This window comes from Mastomys coucha, chromosome X, assembly GCF_008632895.1.
Source record: "Mastomys coucha isolate ucsf_1 chromosome X, UCSF_Mcou_1, whole genome shotgun sequence".
Taxonomy (NCBI): Eukaryota; Metazoa; Chordata; class Mammalia; order Rodentia; family Muridae; genus Mastomys; species Mastomys coucha.
In genome coordinates this window covers 143,369,585-143,379,739 of record NC_045030.1, presented here as the reverse complement: position 1 = coordinate 143,379,739, position 10,155 = coordinate 143,369,585, and the positions used below count along the sequence as shown (strand labels likewise).

General features: G+C 48.3%; 1 protein-coding gene and 1 pseudogene across 4 annotated transcripts in view; one reads left to right on the top strand and one right to left on the bottom strand.

Annotated features, from left to right (window-relative positions):
* The window catches only part of LOC116090863, a 26,798-nt pseudogene extending 18,112 nt beyond the window's left edge, over positions 1-8,686 (bottom strand).
* Fam104b (family with sequence similarity 104 member B) overlaps positions 1-10,155 on the top strand; it is a 153,847-nt gene that overhangs the window by 102,108 nt on the left and 41,584 nt on the right. The gene's annotated exons all lie outside the window — the stretch shown is intronic.

The following is a 10,155-nucleotide window of genomic DNA, read 5'->3' as shown; positions in this document are numbered from 1 at the left end:
ACATAAGGGTCTTGAAATCTTGCTTCTCCTATCTCAGCCTCTCTACTAGTAGTATTGTTTATTTCATTTTTTTACACTATACTATGGTTTTCCGAACAGCTTATATATTTCAAAACTATTTATATACCCAAAAGAAACATAAACGATTAACTAGGGAGGTGGCTTGTAAGAGAACAACAAAGTGAGACTGAATGCTTTGCTTGACATTTGTAACTCTTGTATCACTTTGAAGAAGAGGACTTCATAAGTTAGTCTTTCTCTGAGATGAATTATCACAGCTAATGAACCAAATTCTTACCCTCACCTAATTTCTGTGCCACCCTCCAAGCAGAACCATTGTTCATTGGAACAGTTAGCGAATGACTTTATGGATAGACCATCTTAATACCTACACCATTTCTTAAATGAATGTAACCTGTTCTCTGTGGGCTGAGAATGAAGTCACTCATTCAAGTCAAATAGCTTTGACCATAGCAGGAAGTCTGTATTCAAAAATCGAGCCTACAATTCATTTCTTGGTGCAGCAGAACTATCAACTCTAAGCTTAGCTACAATGGAGATAAAATCCTTTGGTGATGTGAGGGTCATTGAAGTACAGCCTGATTACAATGTAACCCAATGTCTAAAAATTGTTCTTATTTTGGGCTTGTACCACAGTAAGAGCCAAGATTTTAAATTCTACTAAATACAAAACAAACAAAAAGACTTTATATATTCATGTTCATTTAAGAAAATACTAGTAGTAATGTATTATTTAAGTATACCATAAATATATTTGGAGTTATTTAAAATTTATATTGAGAAAAATGTATTTTCACTATTGCTGTAGATGAGCACCTACATAAGACTGTTAAATTGATTGTTGTTTTATATCAAACATCTTTTATAATACATATTTTTATTGTTATAATATTTTATAAATTTTAAGGAATACGACAAAAATATATTGTAGGTATTGAAGGGGGGGTCTCTGGGAAGAGCAGTGGTACAAAAGGGGAACAAGAGTGTGATTCAATTCTATTTAATTGAAATATGTTTTTAAATGTTAAAAAAAAAAGAGTCAATATTGCCAGGCAGTGGAGGTGCATACCTTTAATTCTAGTACTTGGGAGGCAGAGGCAGGTGGATTTCTGAGTTTGAGGCCAGTCTGGTCTACAGAGAGAGGAATGCTGCACAGGCATCTGCCCTTATATATCTATTGGAATCCTGGTCTCTGCAGGAACCTTTACCTTCATGTCAACTGAAACTTTGTACTCTTCTCCCACTGGGGTACACATGCCAACCAATCCTTTCTAATGGCTGCAGGCACATCAACTCACATGACCACTGTCTCCTATGCCTCTACAGGCACCTCTACCCTCTTCTGCCAATCACACCTCTCTGGTGCACCATACTCCTCCACTCATGTACACAATGACTGCCTGACGTGTGGAGGAATCTGAACTAACATGTCAAGATTTGGTCTTGATGAGCAATGGCAGTCTCATGTCCACAGCCTCCCTTTGTCTCTACCATCACCTGCACTCTCATGCCCAATACCCACCTATGACCTCTGCAAGCATCTGATCTCACATGTCCACTGAACACTTGGCCTTCTCTCAATGTTGTCACTAAGCACCCTGGCCTCTGAAAGCACATAAATTCACATATCCGCTGCCCAAGTCTGCTCTCTGTGGGTTCTTGGACTCAAAATAATCACTGAAATCCTGTAGCTTAAGTAGAGATCTTGCCTCACGTTCCCACTGTGTTACCTTGTCTTCTGCAGGCTGCTGAATTCACATGCTGACTTCTATCATTTCCCTTGCATTCCCAGTGCACCATTGTTCTCTACAGGAACATGCAGTCACTTACCCACACTGTCCCCTCTGGTCACTGTAGGCTCTTACACTCACATGACCACAGTTTCTCTCTAGCATCTGCAGGCCATTGCCCTCATATGGAAAGTTGTCTCTGTCCTGGATAGGCTTTTGCACTCACATATTCAATGTCCCCTCTCATCTCTGCATATCTCTACACTCATGCTCACTGCATCCCCTACCCTCTGCAGGTACCTACACTGAAAAACAAACTGACTCACTCTGCCCCCTGCAGGCATCTGTACCCTCATGCCCTATTCTCCCATCTGACATCTGTGGACACCTGTAATTACAGAGCCACTGCCCCTCTGTGTCCTGAGAATCAACTGCACTCTCACACACATTCCCATTTCTGAAGTCTGTGTGAACCTGTACTCACCAGCTATCCTCCAACATCTAACGTCTGCCTACAATGTGCATCAAGAAGTTCACTGCTATTCTGACCTCTAAAGAATCCTGAACTTAATGCTCACATGTAGCCTGTGCAGGCATCTGCATCTACAAATCCACTATTACCCCTGCCCTCTGCAGGCATGGACTCACATGCCCACTGCCTTTTGTAGGCCTGTACAGGTAACTATACTCCCATGCGGACTGCATCCCTCTCGCCTCTGCAGACACTTGCTCTCACCAACCCATCTCCTTTTGGCCTCTGCATGCACCTTCGCTCACTTCTCCACTGCACCTCTCAGTGCTTTGGAGAGACACACATCCACACACCCACTGAATTGTCTAGCTTGTGCAGGAATCTGCACTAACATGTTCACTGCCCACATCATGTATTTACCTTAGCTGCACTCACATGCCCACTGCCCTCCTGGAATCTGATGGTATATATACTTGCATGCCTACAGCATTCATGGGGTAGTGCATTCACATACCCACTGATCAGGTTAGCTCACTAAGACTGCTGCAGTCAAATGTTCAATGCTACACTGGCATCAAGAAGGCACCTGCAGTCACATGGCCACTGCTCCAGGCATCGACAAGCACATACAGTCACATGCCAGTCACCTTCTTTTGTCTCTACAGGCACCTGCACTCTCATGTCCAAAGCCAAACCCCAGCCACTACAAGCATCTGCACATACATGTCCATTGATACCCTACACACAGCAGGCACCTGCACTCAGGGGCTCACTGTGTTTTTCTGGCATTTAGACGTACCTCTCACCCCATGCCAACTGCCCCACTCTGCTCTCAATATGTTCGGGCATTCCCATGCCCATCACACTTCTCTGGACATAGCAGGAACCTGTACTCACATACCCATAACATCTCTAAGGCATCTGCAGGCACCTTCACTGACATGCCTACTTGAAACTGCCTGCAGTTTCACAAACAGGGTTCTCTCAGAGGAGGGAACAAGGACCTGAGAGAGAATTCGAAATGCGAGAGAATTAATGGATACCAAGTTGAAATATTTTCCAATCAAGGTTCTAACTTTACTCATAGAGGCCAGGATTTTTATAGTAACACCAAAGAGAAACCAAATCTCTAGGTTCCATGCTATTTACATAATGCAAACACTGCAGAAAAGGTCAGGCCCCAAAGTCCCCAGCAACTCGACATCTTCAGGCTTTTGGGCATTTTCTTATCTTGGTAGGTGAACTTCCAGGAGGCTACTTCAAAGGAAGTGGCAGTCTGTAGAGAGCTTTTGTTTTAGCTCCCCATGTGGGAATAGTAGCTTCCAAAAGCAGGGATTGTCAGAAAGTCTAGTGGCTGAGCTGAAGCAGAAAGTAACACCTACTGACCCCCACCTGTCTTCTGCAACTACCTGCATCTACATGCCCACTGTTATCTTCCCATCAGCAGAACCTACATGCATGCCCACTGATGTAGGTCCCTGAAAGTTCCTATAATCCCATACACGCTGGCCTAGTCTGCCCTCTGTAAGAACATGCACTCATGTGGATACTGCCTGCATCTGACCTCTACAGGCAGCTACACACCTATGCCCACTGCCTGCTGCTTGATTCTGAAGGCACCAACAGTCATTTGCAATCTGTGCTTCTGGACCCCTTCTAGGTAACTGCACACAACTGCCCACTGCCTCTGTCTGACCTCTGCAAGAACCCATACTTATAGACATGCTACTCAACTCTGCTCACTGCAAGTACTTACAGTCACATGCCCACTGAAACCATCTGGCCCCAGCAGGCAACTGTGCACACATGTCTATGCCCCCTTTCTTAACTCCGTAGGCTCCTGTACTCACACCACCCACGCACCTCACCTCTGACCTCTGGAGACTCCTACATCCATGGCACACTGCAAGCTAAGGCTCACCATGAACATGGCCTCACATGCCCATCTCTCCCCTCTGACTTCTGCAGACCCTTGTAGCTACATGTCTATTGGAACCCTAGTCTCTGCAGGGATCTACACCTACCTGGTAACTGAAACCTTGTACTTGTAACACTTGCATACACATGGCCTCTGGCCCTTTCTGGCCTGTGCACGAATCTGAACATGTGCACTTCCCACCTTTTGTCCTGGTGTTTAGCTACACTCACATGACCACTACCCCTCTGGTAGTGGCTGGAGCCTGCAGTCACATGCCCCTGCCTTCATGTCAACTGCAGGCTTGGACCCACAGTTTAACTTTGCCCTCAGATGGCTCCTCCACTCAAATGAACAGGTCCCCTCCCTGGCCTCTGCATGCCCCTGCCCTTACATACACCCACAGGTATCCTGTTCTCTGCAAGAACATACACTCACATATCCACTGCCTGCTTTGGCCTCTGCAATCTCCTGAACTCACATACACACTGTACACACTGCACTCCCATGTCCACCACAATACTATTCTCTGCAGACCCTGTGCTCACATGGCCACTGTCCTACTCTGTTCTCTGCAGGTGAATGTAGCAACACACCCACTGCCCCTGTCGGACCTTAACAGGCAAGTGCACGCATCAGACCACCCTCCCACTGCTGATGTCTGCGGGCAGCTGCTCTCACAGTCCCACTGCCTCATATGTCTTGTGCAGGTGCATGTGCTCACATGCACATGGCCAGTCCCTCTGAGCACATGGATGACCATACCACTTTCCTACATCTGACATCCACGGATGAACTGCTATCCTGTGCTCAGCAGGAATATGAACTCACAGGTCTTTTCCCACACCTGACCTCTACAGGCATCTCTATCTACATGCCCATTCACACTTGCTCTCTGCAGGTACCTGGATTCCAGGCCCATTTGCCCTCTCTTTCTACTGCAGGCAGATGCACTTACGCATTGCACCCTCTGGCCTCTGCCGGTCCTTAGACTCACATACCCACAAGCCCTTCACAAGTACAGACATTCACCTACATACAACTCACCTTCAGGCCTCAGCAGGCACCTGCCCTCACTCTCTCCCACTTCACCTCCCTGTACTCTAGAGACACATCTATCACATACACAATGACAGTATGGCCTGTGCAAGAAACTGCACAAATATGTCAATTGTCAACATTAGATCTTGATGTTTAGTTTTCTTCACATTCAAATTGTCTTCCTGGCATTTCTGGCACCTGTGCTCATATGCCCACTGCCCATCTCGCATCTGCAGGCAAATGTCCTCACATCCCACAAATCCACTCACTCATCACTCAGCAGGATATTGTACTCCAGTATGCACTGCATCCCTAGCAGCTACAGGAAACAGCAGTCACATGCCCACTGCCTTCCTCTGGACTCAGCAGTCAACTTTGGCCACATGTGCACTTCTGCCTCTGGCCTTTGTAGACAGCTGTTCACATAGCCAACCACATACTGGGGACCTCTGCAGGCACCTGCACTCATGCCCACTGTACTCTTTATCCTCTGAGAATACCTGTACCCACAGAGTCCTCTCTGTCTTCTGAAATCACATGTATTCACATGTCCAGTGCCACCTTCTGGTCTCTGCAGGTTCCTACACTGACCCTCTGTGGCCACTACAAACACATGTAGATTGCCCATCTCTGTCCCCTGAATGGACCTGCGCACACATAGGCATTGTCTCTCTGGCCTCGGTAAGCATATGTACACACATGCCTGTTGCCCTCTTCTGTACCATGAACACACCTGCACTCACATACCACAGCCCCCTTGTCTCTGCAGGCACACACACTCACATACCCACTGCCTGCCTCTGGTCTTAGCATGCACTTGCACTCATGTGTCCACTGCTCCTCTCTGGTCTCTCCAGACACCTGTACTCACATAACCAATGACTGCCTGTCCTGTGCAGGAATCTGAACTAGCATGTCCACCGCCTACATGTGTCTTACAACATAGCTGCACTGACCTAAACAGTGTCTTTCTGGCATCAGCAGGAGCGTGCATTCACTTACCCACTGCTCTACTTAGCCTGGTGAATGACTTTGAATGACACTGCCAACTGCCCATCTGGTATCTGCATTCAACATCACTCACTGCCCACTGCCTTCATTTTGCCTCTGCATGTACTGGTACTCTCATGCCAACCATCTTCCCCTGGCCTCTGCAGGAATCTGAGCTCATATGCCCACAGCATTCTTAGCCCCTGAGTGGTACCTTCACAAACATGGCCCCTGAGCACCCTGGCCTCAGCAGGAACCTGTACTGTTATGCCCAGTGCCACACTCTGCTCTCTGCATGTAAATGCACTCACATGTCCACTCTCCTCCTCTGCTCTCAGCAGGCATCTGTGCTCACACATCCACTGCCTCTCTCTGGCCTCTGCAGGCACATGTATCTCATACACAACATTCATCTCATCATACAGTAGGCAATGGTTCTGACATGCTCATGGCCCATCTCTTCTTTCAGCAGACACCTCTATTCACATGCCCAATCTCCACATCTGTCTTCGGCAGGCACCTGCATTCACATTGCTACTGCTATCCTGTCCTCTACAGCAAGATACACCCATGTGCCGATACTACAACTCTGCTGTCTACAAGAAGATGAGGTCCAATGCCCAAAACCCACTCTGCCCTCCGTGGATTCCTGTGTTCATGTGTCCATTGACTGATCTGATCCATGTAGGCACATATAAGCACTTGTCCCCTCTGCCCATTTGTCTTCTGCAGTCACCTTCAGTGGTAGACAAATTGCCCCTTTCTGACCTCTGCATGTCCTCTTCAGGAACAGGCATTTACATGGGCATATCTAGCTGCTCTGTGTCTTCTATAGGAACTTACACTACAGGCCCATTGCCAGGCTGTATTCTGCATACTCGCATACCTGTACTTGCATACTCTCTGACACACTCTGGCCTCTGCAGGCACATACATCCATGTTACCACTGCACCTCTCTTCCCTCTCCGTGGACATGAACTCACATGCCCACTGCCCTCTAGCCTCTGCAGGACCCTGTACTCATGTACCTACTGCCTCTCTCTGGACTCTATAGGTACCTGAACTCATTTGTCCATCCCACTCTTCTATCCTCTGCTGGCACCTGCACAGACAGGCCTACTGCTCCTCTCTGTTCTCTGAAGGCCTCTACACTCACATGTCCACTGCCTCTCTCTGATCTCTGCAGGCACCTGTCCTCCATTCTCATGTCCAGAGTCTCTTTCTGGCCTTACACTTGCTCATTGCTCCCACTCTGCCTTCTACAGGCATCTGAACTCACAAACTCTGCACCCCTCTCTGGACTCTCCAAGAAACTTGCAATCAAATGCCCACTCTCATCTACGGCCTCTGCATGCACCTGCACTCACATGCCCACTGCTTCTCCCTGGCTCCCCCATCACATGTATTCAAATGCTCACGTCTTGCCAGGTCTCTTCAGGAACCTACACTCACATGCCACCTCTCTGCCAACCCTTTGAAGTAACCTGCACTCACAAGGTTCCTGTCTGTGCCCACATGAACACTCACGTGTCCACTGCCCTACACTTGCCTCTGGAGGAACCTGAACCCACATGCCTATTGCCAGCCTAGACTATGCAGGAATCTGCACTCACATGCTCACTGCCATATTCTGATCTCTATATGTACCTATACTCACATGTCCACTGTGCATCTCTGCTCTCTGCATGTACCTGCACTCACATTCCCACTGCCCACTTCTGCTCTCCGCAGGTATTTGTATCCAAATAACCCACTACATGCCTGTGTCCTCAGCAGCCATCTGTAGTCACATGCACATTTCCCATCTCTGACCTCTGTTGGCACCTGAACTCACAGTGAAACCTCCCACTTATCACATCTGTAGGCACCTGCAGCTACATGTCCACAGGTATCCTATCCTGTGAAGGAACACTGACTCATATAACCAGCATTTTCCCTGGCCTCTGCACATACCTACCCTCAGATGCGTATTACCCCATAATATCCTCTATAGGTATCTGCATTCGCATGTCCACTAAACTCCTATTCTCTGAAGGCTCCTGTGCTCACATGGTGACTGACCACCTGAGCCTCTGCAGGCACCCACACTCAAGGTTCAACTGACCCTCTGTGGCCTCTACAGGCAACAGCACTCACCTACAAACTGCCCCTCTCTGTTCCCTGGATACACATGCACATACATGACCATTATCTCTCTCTGACCTCTGCACACACATGTCCTCACTTGCCTGTGCCCTCCTCTGTACCCTGAACACACCTGCACTCACATACCAGAGTCCCCTTGTCTCTACAGGCACACACACTCACATACCCACTGGCCTATTTCTGTTGTCTGCATGCATCTGCCTCCGTGTGCCCACTGCTCCTCTCTGGCCTCTCCAGATACCTAAACTCACACAACAAATGCCTGATTTACCTGTGTAGAAATCTGCACTATCAGGTCCACTGCCCAACTCTCTTGTCTTCACCCGAAGCTGCACTAAAGTGTCCACTGCCCTGCTGTCATCTGCAAGCATGTGCCCTCACACACCTCTAATGCCTCACTCTGCTCTCTGCAAGTACCTGCACTCACATGTGCACTCTCCACCTCTGCCCTCAGCAGGCATCTGTGCTCACATACCCACTGCTTCACTATGAAGTCTACAGGCTTCAGAACTCACATATACTGCCCCTACCTCTGGTCTCAGTAGGAATGTGCACTCACATGTTCACTGCCCTTCCATGGCTGCTTCTATCACCTGTATTCATATGCCGACTTCTTGCCTAGCAACCTTAGGATCCTGTACTCACATGCCTCCTCTCTGCCTGGCCTCTGAAATAACCTGCACTCACAAGTTCTCTGTCTATGCCCACATGAACCCTCACATGTCCACTGCCCTACACTTGCCTCTAGAGGTACCTAAACTCACATGCCTATTGCTAGAGTGGCCTGTGCAGGAATCTGTACTCACATGAACACTGCCCCATTCTGCTCCTTGCATGTACCTGCACATGCCACCTCCCCACATCTGTTCTCTGCATGCACCTGCACTGACATGCCCACTGTCCACCTCTGTTCTCTGCAGGTATCTATACTCACATACCCACTGCCTAACTCTACTCTCTGCATACACCTGCACTCACATGCCACTGCCCACATATGCTCTCTGCATGCACCTGCACTCAACATGCTTACTGCCCACATATGCTTTCTGCATTCACCTGCACTGACATGACCAGTTCACCCCTGTGTCCTTAGCAGGTAACTGTACTTGCATGCCCAGTTCCCTCTCTGACCTCTGCAGACACCTGCACTCACAGTGCAACCTCCCACATATCACATCTGCAGGCACCGGCATCACATACCCACTGCATCCCTGGCATCTACAGACATCTACATGCACATCACCAATGTGAACTTGGCCTCTAAAGGCATCTGAGAACACATGGACACCCTGGACTCTGGATGAACCAACACTCACAGGACCACTGCAGCACTTTGTGCTTTGCATATTCCTACACTCCAATGCCCACTGCCTCCACCTGTCTTCTGCATGTACTGCAATCACATGTCCACAGGTATCCTATTCTGTGCAAGAACACACACTCATCTAACCTTCACGTTCCCTGGCCTCTGCATATATCTACCCTCACATGCACACTGAGCCACACTATCCTCTATGGGTATCTGCACTCACACATCCAGTGAACTCCCGCATTCACATGGCCACTGATCACCTGAGCCTCTGTAGGCACCCAGAGTCAAAGTCCATATGATCCTCTATGGCCTCTACAAGCAACAACATTCACATATAAGCTGCTGCTCTTTGTCCTGTGAATATACCTGTACACAAATGACCACTATCTCTCTCTCTCTGGTTTCTATAGACACATGTCCTCACTTGCCTGTGCCCTCTTCTGTACCATGAACAAACACGCACTCACATATCACAGCCCCCTTGTCTCTGCAGGCACACACACTCATATACCCACTGCCTGCCTCTGA